The sequence below is a fragment of the Talpa occidentalis genome, unplaced genomic scaffold (assembly GCF_014898055.3).
Source record: "Talpa occidentalis isolate TD23 unplaced genomic scaffold, MPIMG_talOcc4v2.1 talOcc4.142, whole genome shotgun sequence".
NCBI classification, from domain to species: Eukaryota; Metazoa; Chordata; class Mammalia; order Eulipotyphla; family Talpidae; genus Talpa; species Talpa occidentalis.
The window spans coordinates 5,110-19,062 of NW_023601456.1; the positions used below are offsets into that span (position 1 = coordinate 5,110).

General features: G+C 41.3%; 1 long non-coding RNA gene across 1 annotated transcript; it reads left to right on the forward strand.

The window, feature by feature from the left end:
• Positions 1-366: 366 nt before the first annotated feature.
• Positions 367-11,376, forward strand: LOC119245488 (uncharacterized). The gene is made up of 3 exons (XR_005125380.2): positions 367-383; positions 2,817-2,860; positions 10,851-11,376. It is a non-coding gene; the product is annotated as an uncharacterized LOC119245488 (long non-coding RNA).
• Positions 11,377-13,953: the final 2,577 nt, after the last annotated feature.

Here is a 13,953-nt window from a genome sequence, read left to right on the forward strand (position 1 = left end):
AGAGCATGTGGGGAGGAAAGAAGAGTGGAAACACAAGAGGCAGTTTGGGCTGGGAGTGGAAATGGGCTGGGAGAAATGGCAGAGAAGACTGGAAGGAACATTGCTGGGGTTAGAGTCAGTTTTAATATTCTTGAAGAGAAAAAAGTTACATTTTTTTTACTTTTAACTGTTATACTGTGTCTTCTTTACAAACATGGTCATTACTAAAGTTGTATCATTTGCCTTTTTGGAAGATGGTCAAGAATGACTTCCCTTCCTGCCAGTTAACTGCCCCTGCCACGCCAGCCTCCTTTAATGCACAGGAAGTTGATATCATCATATCCAAACCAGGACAACCACAAAGCAGAAAAGCTAGCATCAGGCATTTGGAAGGAATGGATTAGGTAAAAGTTGGGTAGAAAATAGTATTTAACTCTGGATAAACTGTAGGTTGTTATGTTTTATGCTTAAATGCATGTCTTTTAAGTTACACTGGCTGCCCCTGAACTCCATTAACCCCGGAAAGCTTAACATACATTTTCTCTCTCTATGAGAAGTGTTGCAAGTAGATTTTCAAGTGGGGAGAGTGATGTTGATAGAAGTCACTCCCTTAAATTCACTTGGTGGATGAAAGAAAGTCACAGCCCTTATTAATACAGAAGGCCCATGTGACTCTTAGCGATGTGAGCCATTATCTTTTCTCTCTCTTTACTTCTCCCTGAGGGTTTAACAGGATAAGCCACTATCAGCTTTTAAAGATGGCTACCTGCTGTCACAAAGTCCCACTCCTTATCACAAAAGTACATTGGTGGTGTTTTGAGATTGCCATATACTTGATATTTTCCTTTTCAGCTTAGTAAACCCTTTGGGATCTTTCAAGATAAAGCCATTTCACAAATGTAGCTGTATTACAGAATAAAATACTTTATAGGGGACTTCAAGAAAATTACATTAGTCTCTGCCTCTTTCTTCCTGGTGCTCTACTATTCAGATTGTTTCCTAAGTACAGAACGGGGTCCACGATGGGCTTATTAGATCTCAGCCATCTCCATTCCTTTTTCTCTTTGGCATGGGTTTCCTTTCCAGCCTTCTGAGGATTACATGGTACTAATTGAGAGGCATAGCACTGTGCGCACCAAATAACTCATGAGGTCTCAAAGCTCATCTCTCGCGGGCGGCTGCCTGCTCCCTGTGTGAGCAGAGGAGAGCAGTACACCACAAAGCAGCCGCTGATGCTGCCTGGCCTTGTCCAGCTGTGAGAACAAGCTAGGAGTTCGTGTTCTTGCATATGGCTTTCCAGTGAGCTTGCTGTTGCCTTGGTAGGAGAGTGACTTCTAGGGCTTCAGAAGCAAGGCAGGAAAAGCCTGCTCCCCTGGGTCTCTCACCCCAAGGGGAACTGGAGATTGTGTGCATTTTGTCAGTACATGCAAAGCACTCAGCTAACTTTGTGTAGGGCTTACTGAGCCACAGATGCAGTTCTGGGTGTGGAGGGTTTAATGTGTAAACAGGAATCAGATATGGGCTCTGTGCCTATGGAGCTTACATTCTACTGGAGAGTCAAGGTTTAAATCTACCATCATAGAATATATTATGTAATTCCAGTTGTAATTACGGATTCAAAGGAAGACAATCTATGAGAGAACATAAGCCAACAGACTCACTTAAAATGTCAGGTTAGCAGTGACTTTGTGAGGCTGTGGTGGGGGAAGCACAAGGCCAGCCCACCTCAGCCCCAACAGACCCACCTTGGCAGGTGGCCTCTGGCACCATGGAGATTCTGTTACACCATTTCTCCTACATTCCTTTGTTTAGTTTTGCAAACTAACATAGGCCTCTATTGTTGCTATAAGTAATTACCACAAAAAAAAAAAAGAACAGCAATTTATTTGCTCACAGTTCTGGAGGCTAAAAGTCCAAGTAAGGGCAGGGCCATACTCCCTCTAGAAGCTCACAGGAGGATCCTTTCTGCCTTTCCAGCTCCTGGAGCTCTAGCAGGTCCTTAGCTTGTGTCCACATCACTCTTGCCTCTGCCTCTGTGGTTACGTCACCTGTTTCCCTGTGTGTCTCATTCTCTCTGTGTCTTAAAAGGACTCTTTACAGTACTTGGATTTAGGCTCCATTTGGATTATCTCAAGAGCCTTAGCATAATCACAGCTGCAAAGACACTTTTTCTAATAAGCTAAAATTCATGGACTGGTTCCTGGGATCTGATCTGGATACCTCTTGGAGGATCACAATCTGTCCTACCTCAGTATCTATGTTACTTTACCATGGCTTCATGACCAAGAAAGGGAAGATTCCCAGAGGTTTCTGGTTTAATTGCCCTGGGCTAAAGCCCAAGCTTTTTGTTTTTAAGATTTATTTATTTATTTATACAAGAACCGGGGTACAGGCCAGAGGTGCGGGAGAGTGAGAGAATTCACCAGAAACAGAGCAAGGAACAGAACAGGCAATCTGACAAAATACACTGCTGAGGGGAGCAGCGGGTGAGACAGGAGAGGTCTGCTGGCCATGTGGGACCCTCGCTGGCCGGAATCAAACCAGAGCTGCAGAGGCTGTGGACAGCTTCACAGCACTGCGCTCAACCACCTTGTGCCACCATGGGAAGCCCTCTGTTTGTTTTTTAAGTCTTACTGTTTGATTCTCATGGACAAAAGACAGAGTCACCCACTGGTGTCCACAGGGAGGACATAAGAGTTCTTTGAGTTGCAGAGAGTTCATTCCAATACTTTATCATTTAAGGTCAAAAGTTAACATATTATGTATCTAGAGGATTTAGTAAGTGTAAAGAAACCTAATCAAATAAAGACACCTAACTTTCTGTCCTCTGCCCTCAGATCTGTGGGTCAGCTACCTTTTGTTTTCCAAGGAGCACTGTGAGGTGAGTATGGGGCAGAGTGGCAGTTGTCATCAGGAGGCCTGGTGTACAGCACCCTCACATTGACAGTGAGAAATCCACTCTCATATCTCCACCTCCAACTTTTTGTCAAGAGGTGGAAGGTGAGCTGGGAGGAAGTCTGTGTGGGTTTTGCAGAGCAGCAGAAGTGCAATGACACTCTCAAATTCTGTGGAGCCATAGAAGCAGCAGCAGATTTGCGCTGGCCTCTCAGCTGCTGCTCACAATGTTCTAAGGCAGCCCAGAACCTGAGAATCCAACATGGAATATTCCAAAACAAAACAACTATCCATATTTTACAGCATTTTTCATCTCTCCAAATCACAATGTAAGATAGAGATGCTTATACTAGAATAAATTTGTATTGAGTTCTTCCTATAATTACAAATCACAATGGACTTGTTTGAATTAACACTTGTTATTTTTTTTTAAAAAAAAAAGAGGACACGGTTGCAACCTTGTTATAGACAAATGAAAGACAAAAACCTTCTCTAGGCTGTGCTTATACAAAGATGTTCCCTAGGAGAAGCTGGAAATAAACCAGAATGTAACTTTGGGGTCCATGGGTCTTTGTTTTTGATTTGTATATTATTGTAATTACTACCCTTGCTATTGAATCTGAAACCTAAGGTATGATTTTCTTCGAAAAGCCAGGGATGAAAACTATTGAATGGCTAAAGAAGATGTGGTATAAATACACAAAGAAATACTACTCAGCTATAAAAAGATGAAATCTTGCCATTTATGACAACAGGGATGGACCTTGAGGATATTATGCCAAGTGCATTATTCAGAAGGATCAAGACAAATACTGCATGACTCACTCACATGTGGAAAATTTATTGAAAGGCAAATGAACAAACAAAACAAAACAAACTCTTGGACTCAGAAAACAGATTGATGGTTACCAGAGAGGAAGGGGGCAGAAGGGTCAACTGTGTGGTAGCATGGAAACTAGATTTTTGGTGGTGAACATGTTGTATGCAGCATGTAAATGTATGTAGATATTGATATGTTGTTCACCTGGAACTTGTATGACAGTATAAACCAATGTTAAGTCAGTAAAAAGTTTGAAAAGAAAGAAGCAGGAAGGAGAAAATACCATTCTTCTCTAAGGTCCAGATCAAGGGGACAGTGGTCCATGATGGGCATGCACATTTATTTCACCCTTTTCCACCATGTCTTCTTTCCCAATCATCCCTGGGCTCCAGGATCCTATTTCTAACTATTTACTTAACGTTCCCACTTGGAAATCTGAGAGACACATCAAATTACACATGGCCCTTACCCCACTGTGTTTACTCCTGCCCAAGCTCTCTCGGTCTCAAGACAGGACCACTGTTCACCAACCTGCTTGAGCCTGAAGCAAAGGAGTCCCCTCAGATCCTCTCCTCATTACAATTTCCAAAAGTAATTCTGCAGCAAATGTCAGTTACAGCTTCAGCACTTGCCTATTCTATTTCTTCTCTTTACCTCAAACTCACCCAGCCCATGCAGACACCCGCAGACACCCTCGGGTCTCACCAGAATCATGGTGGATGCTCCTTCTGCTTTCTCTGCTTCTTTTGCCCTCCCTATAGCCATCTCAACCTTTCTGACAAGGTGGATTTTAATCACTTGGGTTGCATATCACTTCACTGCTCAAAACTCTGCAATCGAATGTAAAAATCATAATCTAAAAAAGTTTGGCAGGTTTTTGTTTTTGTTTCTTTATATATAATTAAACACATAGATACCATGAAACCCAGCCCCTGCACTTTTAGGCATTCAACTCAGATAATGAAACTTCAGTTTAAACACAAACCTGTATACAAATGTTCAGAGCTGCCTTATTTATAATTGCTAAAATTTGGAAACGACTGAGATTCTCCACTCAGTGACAGGAAGGAATATGTAAATTTACACAGCAAAAGGGACTTCGCAAGTGGGATTAAGGTGGCCAGTCAGCTAACCTTGAAGTAGATAGATTTCCTTGATTACTCAGGTGGGCCCAGTGTCATCACTTGAAGGTGGAGAAGGAGGCAGAAGAATCAGAGGACATATGACTGAAGGAAAAAAATGGTCAGAGAGATGCAACTTTGCTGACTGAAGATTGAGGAAGGGACCACAAAACTCCAGAAGTTAGAAAAGGAAAGGAGACAGATTCTTCTCCAGAATCTCTAGAAAGTGCACAGCCCTGCAAGCACTTTGATTTCAGCCAAGTGAGGTAAATGGGACTTCTGACCATATAGAATCATCAGATAGTAAGTCTGGGCTATTTTTTAAAATTTATTTATTTATGTATACAAGAACTGGGGTGTAAGCCAGAGGTACAGGGGGGTGAGAGCATTCATCAGAGGCGGGGAGCAGAACAGTCAGATCTACTGAAATCAACACTGCTGAGGTGAGCAGCAGGTGAGACAGGAGAGGTCTGTTGCACCACGTGGTTTGCTCCCTGGCCAGCTTGGGATATAACTGGTGCTGTGGTGGCTGGCAATAGCTTGATAGCACTGTCTTTAACCCCTGCGCCACCAGGGAGGCACCCCAGTCTGGGTTATTTTAAAAGACGAGCATTGTGGTATTTTGTTATAACAGCAATAGGAAATGACTACAGGAGCAGACATCACCAGTTTCCCCAAAATATCATTCAGATTTGACAAAGTGAATGTCCTTTAATTCTGCTGTCATCACCAAGGCTTTCTCGTCTTTGTCTTGTTTTTAAACAAAATGTGAGTTAGAAATGTAGGAAAGATGCAAGAAGATGAATGTGAATTGTGAAGCAGAGGTTGTTCAAATAACAGGGGACATTTTCTTGTTTTGTCTATGCCATCGCTAAGAAAGATAATTATTTATATCAGAAAGGGAAATGTCAGGTGTTGGTTACAGCTGTCAGACCACGAACACTGCTGGGAGAACCTCTCTCCTCGCCAAAATACCAAACAATGTGGATTTCAGAAATGCCATAGAAGTGGAAGCACACTTCAAATTGATCTTTAATCTTCTCTTTTTGTACTAGGTAATTCCTGGGGTAAGATTTCGTTCATTTCAAGCACTTCAACATCTACCTGGTGGAAGATCACATTCAGCCCTCAGGGTGAATTCTCCTAAAATGGGTTCATTTTCCCAGATAAGAGCATAATAAATGCCCAGGAAGGCCTTTCAGCAGGTCATCTGCCTTGTTGACCCCAAGTTGACCAGCCCTCCTACCTATCTGACACCTGACCATTCTGGTTCCCTGGTCCTGGAAGTCTGTGACTGTGGTTGGGCACTTGAGTTGAATGACTCTTAAATGAGGGTCATGGGCATAGACATCTCCACAGAGTCCAAGGCCAGCTAAGCAGCACTTGGTGGCCATCTCTAGGAGGGAATCCTTTTGTCCCTGAAAACCCAGTATGTCCAATAACATTGCACTAATTATCCCTCACATCAGCTCCTCTGCTGTATTTTCTACCTGGTAAACCATTCTATCGAAAAAGTAAACTTTCTTTTCAAATATTTGCCAGATTTCTCTTTCTGGAATACCACCAACCATGGGCCATCACTAGGCCCTTGCGAGTCTACCATCTAAATTTCTCTTTTCTATACTCCCTCCTCTTCATGCCTACTGCCTCTGCTGAATGCCAAGCTTACTAGGGGGATTTAAATCTGCTCACATATATCAAGCATAGGCAGTAAACCGGATAACTGTTTGAAGAACTTCTGAGGCAATGATTTTAGCGATTCCTCCCAGCATCACTATGAGGGAGATATTTATATTATGCTGAATTTTAGAAGCAGAGAATGATGCTAAGAGAGGTCAAATGTTTTTGCCATGGACAGATATCAGGTGGAGGGTAGAGTTGGGATTCAAGCATAGATGAGTCTCACACCAGAGTGTGAGTACTTGGTGACTCAGCTGTGAGTTTACTGAGAGTGGAGCAGAGATCTCTCAAAGCACTTTTGCTATGCCTTAGACAGTACAGATTCTTCCAGGCAGGTAGATTAAGGAGAAAGTCAAGAGACTTCACTTTGTCTTGCCTCACGAGGAAATGGACATAAACAATGGAAACAGCACCCATTCCTTGGCTGCCATGTCTCCAACAGTGGCAATAACTGATAACGACAGTGCAGTTTAAGAACTGTCCATTGCAATCTCCTCTACTAGCCACCACCTATTAAGTGCTAGCCACTGGCATTTTCCTTGGTGCATTTTATGCATTATCCCACTTAATGTGCCAATAGCTTTATGAGGAGATGAACTCAGAAAAGGTAAAGAACTTTGTAATTATCACAATATCACTTAATTGATGCATCCAGGCTTTTCTGAGTCTGAAGCTCATGTTCTGAACATCAATACATTTCCCTGTATGCTTATTCAGCTAAGGACATGGACTTTGACGATAGCAGGTGACATGTATGAGAATGAAATTGTGCATTCTTGATCAAGTATGTAACGTCTCTGAGTAAGATGGGGGTGCTACTGTCAGCCCCCTGAAGTTCCAATATCTGATACCTGACTCCAAAATGTATTCATTCAGCAAAATGTGTACTCATGACTGGAAAGAAAATTTACTTTTTTCTCCACATTAATTTTACATAAAAGAATGTACCAGAGGGCCTCCCTGGTGGCACAAGGGGTTAAACACAGCACTGTGAAGCTATTCGCAGCCTCTACAATATGAGTTAGATCCCTGGCCAGCGAGGGAGCTACCCACATGGCTCAGCAGACATCTCCTGTCTCACCTCCTGCTCCCCTCAGCAGTGTATTTTTAGTCAGTCTGCCTGTTCCGTTCCCCACTCTGTCTCTCATGAATCTTTTCACCCCCCCCACACCTCTAGCTTGTACCCTAGTTCTTGCATGCATACATAAATAAATCTTTAAAAAAAAAAAAAAGAATGTACCAGAAACTATGATTTATCCACCAACGAAAGACCAGTGTCTCCTGTTTACGATTAGATACAGTTGTGTGGTCAGTTGATATTCAAAGAGATGGGCAGAAGTGGTGGATACAGCTTCTCAAATGCACATTTAAGATAAGGAATATGTGCTCACCTTCCCACTAACTGGAAGGAGGGTGGTAGTGAACCAAGCCAGCAGGACCATGAGGATGAAAGTAACATTCCACCACACCAGAAAGCAAGGAAAATGCCAAGTCTTAAATTGGTCCCCTTCCCACCCTCATCTCTTAGATTCTCTTTTCTATTTCTCAGTGAAAGAGAGGGCCACCACATCAGTGCAGGATGCCTTATGCCTTGACTATCACTGGAATAAGAAATGCATGTCTATGTTATTTACTGAAGCCACTGCCATTTTGAGATCTTTGTGATGTCATCCAAATCCAAATCATAACTAATAGAAGGAGAGAATGGAAAACCACTAAACCAAAAATTATTTTAAAAGTGCATTTTAAGGTTCAGCTTATATGCAAAGGCTTCAATGTAAGAGAACCTGGAACATTTTAGGAGCTTTAGTTTGGCTCTGCTCAACTTTGAGATCCAGGAAGGGGTGAAAATAAAAGTAGAGAGATTTATCAGGTTCAGTTCATGAAAAATGGGTCCCCCCAGGCTAAAGAACATGGGCTTTACCCTGGGGCAATGATTATCCCCTGAGGGGCCCTCTAAGGGAATGACATGACACTCCTGAGCTTAAGGATGATCCCTTCAGCTGCCCTTGGGAGCTAAGGTGGGAGAGTAGAGTATGCACTAAGGATAAGAATTAACAGGCAAGAGATGACTGTGGCCATAGAGCAGACACACAGGTGGAGAGAAGCAAATCTACCTGAGAGATACCCAGGAGGCTCAGTCATTAAAATCTCATGACTGAGTGGTGGAAGGGTGTGGAGGAGCAAAGATTATGTCTGGGTTTGTGGCTTAAGCAACAGCACTGTGAGTGGCATCTTTGCTTTGCTAAAATAGGCAGCATGCTTTAGAGGTAAGCCTGGTACTGGAATGAGATTGGAGGTTATGAGTAGATTGTGAGTTTAATTTTGTAGTTGTGGATTATGAAGTTCTGGTGGAACATAGAAAAGGTAGTGTCCAGTTGACAGAATTAAAAATTAATAAATCCATGACTGAATGGCACGGATGGATTAAACTAACAGAGAGTCTTCATTTAGCATTCTAAAATCCACCCACAGAACTGCCAATTTTTTGCTTTTCCAAATTTAATTGAATTGAGAATGCTATGAAAGCAATCCTATGGTGCTCAACCATCACTGTCCTCATAGACACTAATGGATTTTATTTATTTTGATTGCTCTAGGTGGAAGCTATATCTCAAAAAATATTCTATTTAAGTCACAAGTCCTCCAGTGGGGAGAGGCTTTCTACTTCTTTCTTGTGTGCCTGATCATTTTAGTCATCTAACAGTATTAACCGACAATGTGGCATTTTTGAGCAGAGCTTGCCATGGGTTAGGAGGAGTTATGAGGACACAGTAATGGCTGGCTCTGGAGAGGACCCCAACAATGATTCAGCAGTGCATCTTCCCTGGACATTCTTCTCAAAGTTTATTTTTCTCTGACTGAACTGTGTCTGTTTTTGTTCCCCCACTGTATTCCCAGCACCTAGCCCCATGTCTGACTCACAGCAGGTGCTGAATAAAAACAACAACAAAAAGAATGCATGTTTAATTAAGTGCCAACAAATACACTTTAAATTCTGGCTATTTAGAAACTGCAGGCCAAAAATACTCAGATGAAAACATGCATCACTACACACAGTAGGGTTAACCAGACAACCCATAATCATAAACTAATGGATAATGATGAAGCTCAAGTATTAATCATTTATAAGTAAAAAGCAAGAAACACAGGCATTGAGATCCAGGAGCAACTTAAGTCAACTCTGACAATGCACTGATGGCATCCTTTCTGAATGCTTTACGAATTCTTGAAATCTATGTTTGCAAGCATATGGTAGTGATGTTTCACCTTGGCCAAGCAGTGAGAGAGAGGCAGCCTGCTCAGTTGAACAGCAGATTAAAGTCATCAATAAACTCCAGGACCACTTTGGAGAGGAGCCTGGCAGGTCCTCAGAAGCTTAAAAATAGAGTTTCCATATAATATAGTAATTCCACTCCTAGGTAGATACCCAAAGGAAATGAAAACAGTTATATATAAAAGCTTAGAAACTAATTTTCATAGCAACATTATTTCTGATGTAGAAATGATTCAAATACTCATCAACTGATAAGTAGATAAAGAAAATATGGTATGACCATGCAAAAATAATACTATCTGGTAATAAAAAGTAATTAAATACTGATACATACTACAATAGGGATGGACTTGTACAACATTATGGTAAATAAAAGAATCCACATAAAAATGATCACATATGTATGATTCCACTGATATAAAACATCCATAGAGACAGAAAGTAGATTATTGGTTTCATAGCGCCTGGGGGTTTCCTTTGAGGTGATGAAACTTTTAAAAATTGTGGTGGGCCTCTCTGGGGAGCAAGGGGTTAAGCACAGCGCTGTGAAGCTATCCACAGCCTCTGCAGCATGAGTTCGATCCCCAGCCTGCCAGGGAGCTACCCACATAGCACAATAGACCTCTCCTGTCTTGCCCTCTGCTCCCCTCAGCAGTGTATTTCAGTCAGTCTGCCTATTCTGTTCCCCACTCTGTCTCTGGTGAATCCTCTCACTCCTTGAACTTCTGGCTTGTACCCCAGTTCTTATATGCATAAATGAATAAATCTTTAACAATAATAATAGTAAGTAAATAAAAATTGTGATGATAGTTGAACTCTGTCAATATTCTAAAAACTATGAAATTGTATAGTTTAAATGTGTGAATTGTATGGTGTGTGAATCATACCTCAATGAAGCTATTATAAAAAGAAAAAAAAAAAGCACCTCCAAGAATAAGTGCTTATCTGGTTAGTCACTGTTTATTGGTGGGGTTTAGTCATAGGAAGTCATCAAATTCTATGGGAAGAACCAGCTCAAGTGGTCTGTCACTTCAAACAGTCACTTCAACTCATGATGTCTTGGTTTCCTCATGTGCAGGGCAGAAGGAACAAGGTGGATGCTACTGGTACAACTCTTCACTAGGGGCTTCTCTACCTGAGGACTTTCTCCAGTCACATGAAGGCACCTGGCATTCAGCCAGGACACACAGGAAGAGCTTGTCCCTGGAAGTAGTCACTGACCAATTTCAAACAGGGGCCACTGGATCAAAACCTTCTCTTCATTGCCAGTCAAATGTTGCCTCCCAGAGGTACGTTCTACAGTGTCTCCCCAGACATGTCATGTCAAGGAGCACTGAGTCCCAGGTGCCCACAGAAGCAACCTGTTCACTGACAAATCCCACTGCTTTCCTTCCTTTGCCCAGCCCACTTCTCCATTCCCTAATGGTTCTTCCTGGCATCACCTTCTAAGAAAACTACCTGCACAGAATCTCTTGCCTTTGAATCTTCTTCTGAGGAAACTCAACTTAAAGACAAGACGTATGAAACTCCATCTGCTTAGAACTATTGGGAGGATGAAATAAGATATTTCACATAAAGCATTTCAGCACTGTGTCTGGCCTCTTAATAACTACTAACTATCATCATTGTCGTTTTTGTCTTTGTCATCATTATTATCACTGTTGTCACTGCTACTATTGAAAACAACTGCCTTTTATTTTTATTGGATCTTAACCCACCTGGAAGTCTGCCTCAGCCTCCAGTATATGAGAAATATCAAGCCAGTATTGTCCTCCTTATTTCACTACTGAGCATTTAGTTAATTATTTTTTCCCAATTGATTCTAGGTTTTCAAAGACTTTATCTAGCAAATAGCATAGATTAAGTAATAATTCATTGCTCTCCCATGTTTTATTAATCAGACACATATAACTGCCTATCAAACTTCTGATCAGCATGAAATTACCAGGGTCACCACACAGAGCTAATACCATTTCAGTCAAAAGCAAAGAATCTCAATGTTTTTGTTAGTCTGTGAAGCTTTCTCACTTGTTAAAGCATGATTATATTAGACTTTATGAAATATTTAAAATAGCTTGCAGACCTCCACTGCTACTATTATAGTCTCCCGAAGTCCTAGTAACCTCATGCTGGCAGTTGCTGATCTAATAAACCAAAATTCATTAAGAAATATGCTTGTTTTTATTATAAGAATTGCAGCAATAAAACCTTACTGTCATACTTGGCAGTAACCTTTCCTTATATGATGAGAAAATAAAGGATAAATGGATTTTTAGTAATGTATGTTTTTATCTTGACCTTTTCACAATGAAATATTCTCAAATCTAAGAGTGGCTGTATTACTCTAAGATGCCATTTCAAGTTTCCTACCACAATATTTAGGGATCATGGATATGCAGGAAAACGATAAAAGAGAGAAATAGGGAGGAGAAAATGAGCTGTTTAGAACAGGAGAGCAAAGGTAATATCTAACTTTCCATTGCTTAAAGCAAATCTCACTTACCAGGGTCACGTTGTTAGGGAGGTGTGTAAAGTGCATTTGCTTGGCTCTCTGGACTTATGCTTCCTTCCCTATGCTTCTCTGTCCTTGGTAGATCAGCTGGTAGCCTTGTCCTCTGGCTTCCAGCTGGGTTCAGCAAATGAGGAACACCAGCAAAAATATCAGAGCTAGAGGAAGACTAGGCAGGGCACCACTTCTCCGGGCTTCCTTCCTAAGGGTGGCTGCATCTCTCCCCTGTGACAGTCCTGTCACAGAAAGCCCTTTTCACACAACTCTCTATGACTCTGACTCTGGTAACTACTGTGTCATCCTTTATCCCAGAAGTTTTGTGATAATGATAGTGTCTTACCATTTCTAGGTCAATAAGGCAGAACTAACCCCTTGTGATTTTCCTATACATCACCCACCGCATTTGTCAATAGCCTTAAAACTAACTAGTTTAATGGTGTGTTCTATTTCTTTTCCAGAATCCTGACTAAATCAGAAATGAGAGGTAAGAGAACCAGATTGAAATGGTCCACAAAACAAGTATATTCTGGCCCAGGGAAAGTAAAAAATGGTGGGCAAAATTTTTAGAGGTACCAATAGGTTATATCTGGCCCACCAGAATTCCCAATATGTGAGCTAGATATAGAGCATAAAATTAATAAGGTTGGTATCAGAAACAAACAATAGGATTACATACATCTAGTACCTAATAAATAATTAATACAAACTACTATTACTATATTCAAGGATCTATAAAAAACAGCAACAAATTGCATAAGTTTATCTTTTTTGATTGGTGTTGGAAGGGATCATGCTCAGCAAAATAAGCCAGAAAGAAAAAGAAAAATACCGGATGGTCTCACTCGTAGCAGGAATTCAGAAATCCTAAATAAGGGACCAGGAAAAAGACTAATTGCAATAAAGTAAAAATCAAAATCAACAAGCAACTATAGACCAGAGACACACTACAGTGGGGGCCGGGGGGAGGAGAAGAGGGATTAGGGTCAGAAAAAGGGTGTGGGAATTGTATGGGGAATATAACAAAAATGAAAATGCATACATTATGCAAAAATGAAAAATGATGTAAGAATTATATAAAATAATTCATTAAAAATATATAAATTTACAAAAAAAAAGAAAACAGCAACAAAAACAACAATATTCACTGCTTTGTGAATAACAAAAAGCACCACTGGGATCTGAACTCAAGTTTGAGTCATCACCGCAGTTAAGAGGACAAGTTGCCTGCACCAAGTATAACCAAGACTCATTGGGCCTCCCCTGTTGGCGCAGTGGTTGAGCACTGGGCTGTGAAGCTGCCCACAGCCTCTGCAGTGCCGGTTCCATCCCTGGCCGCCAGCGAGGGTCCACATGGCATGCAGGCCTCTCCTGCCGTGCCTGCTACTCCCCTCAGCAGTGTATTTCGTCAGTCTGCCTGTTCTGTTTCCCGCTCTGGCTCTCATGAATTCTCTCACCCTCCCACACTTCTGACTGTACCCAGTGCTTGTATAAATAAATAAATCTTTAAAAAAAAAAAAAGGACTCATTGAGTGCTTATGATTTGCCAAGGATATGCTAATCACTTTCCAAATGTTGTTTCATTGAACACAACAGTACTATTAGGGGAGTAACTTGAAATCATCCTCTGAAAATGAGAAAATAGAGAAGGCTGGTAGGAGTAAGACAGCTTTTC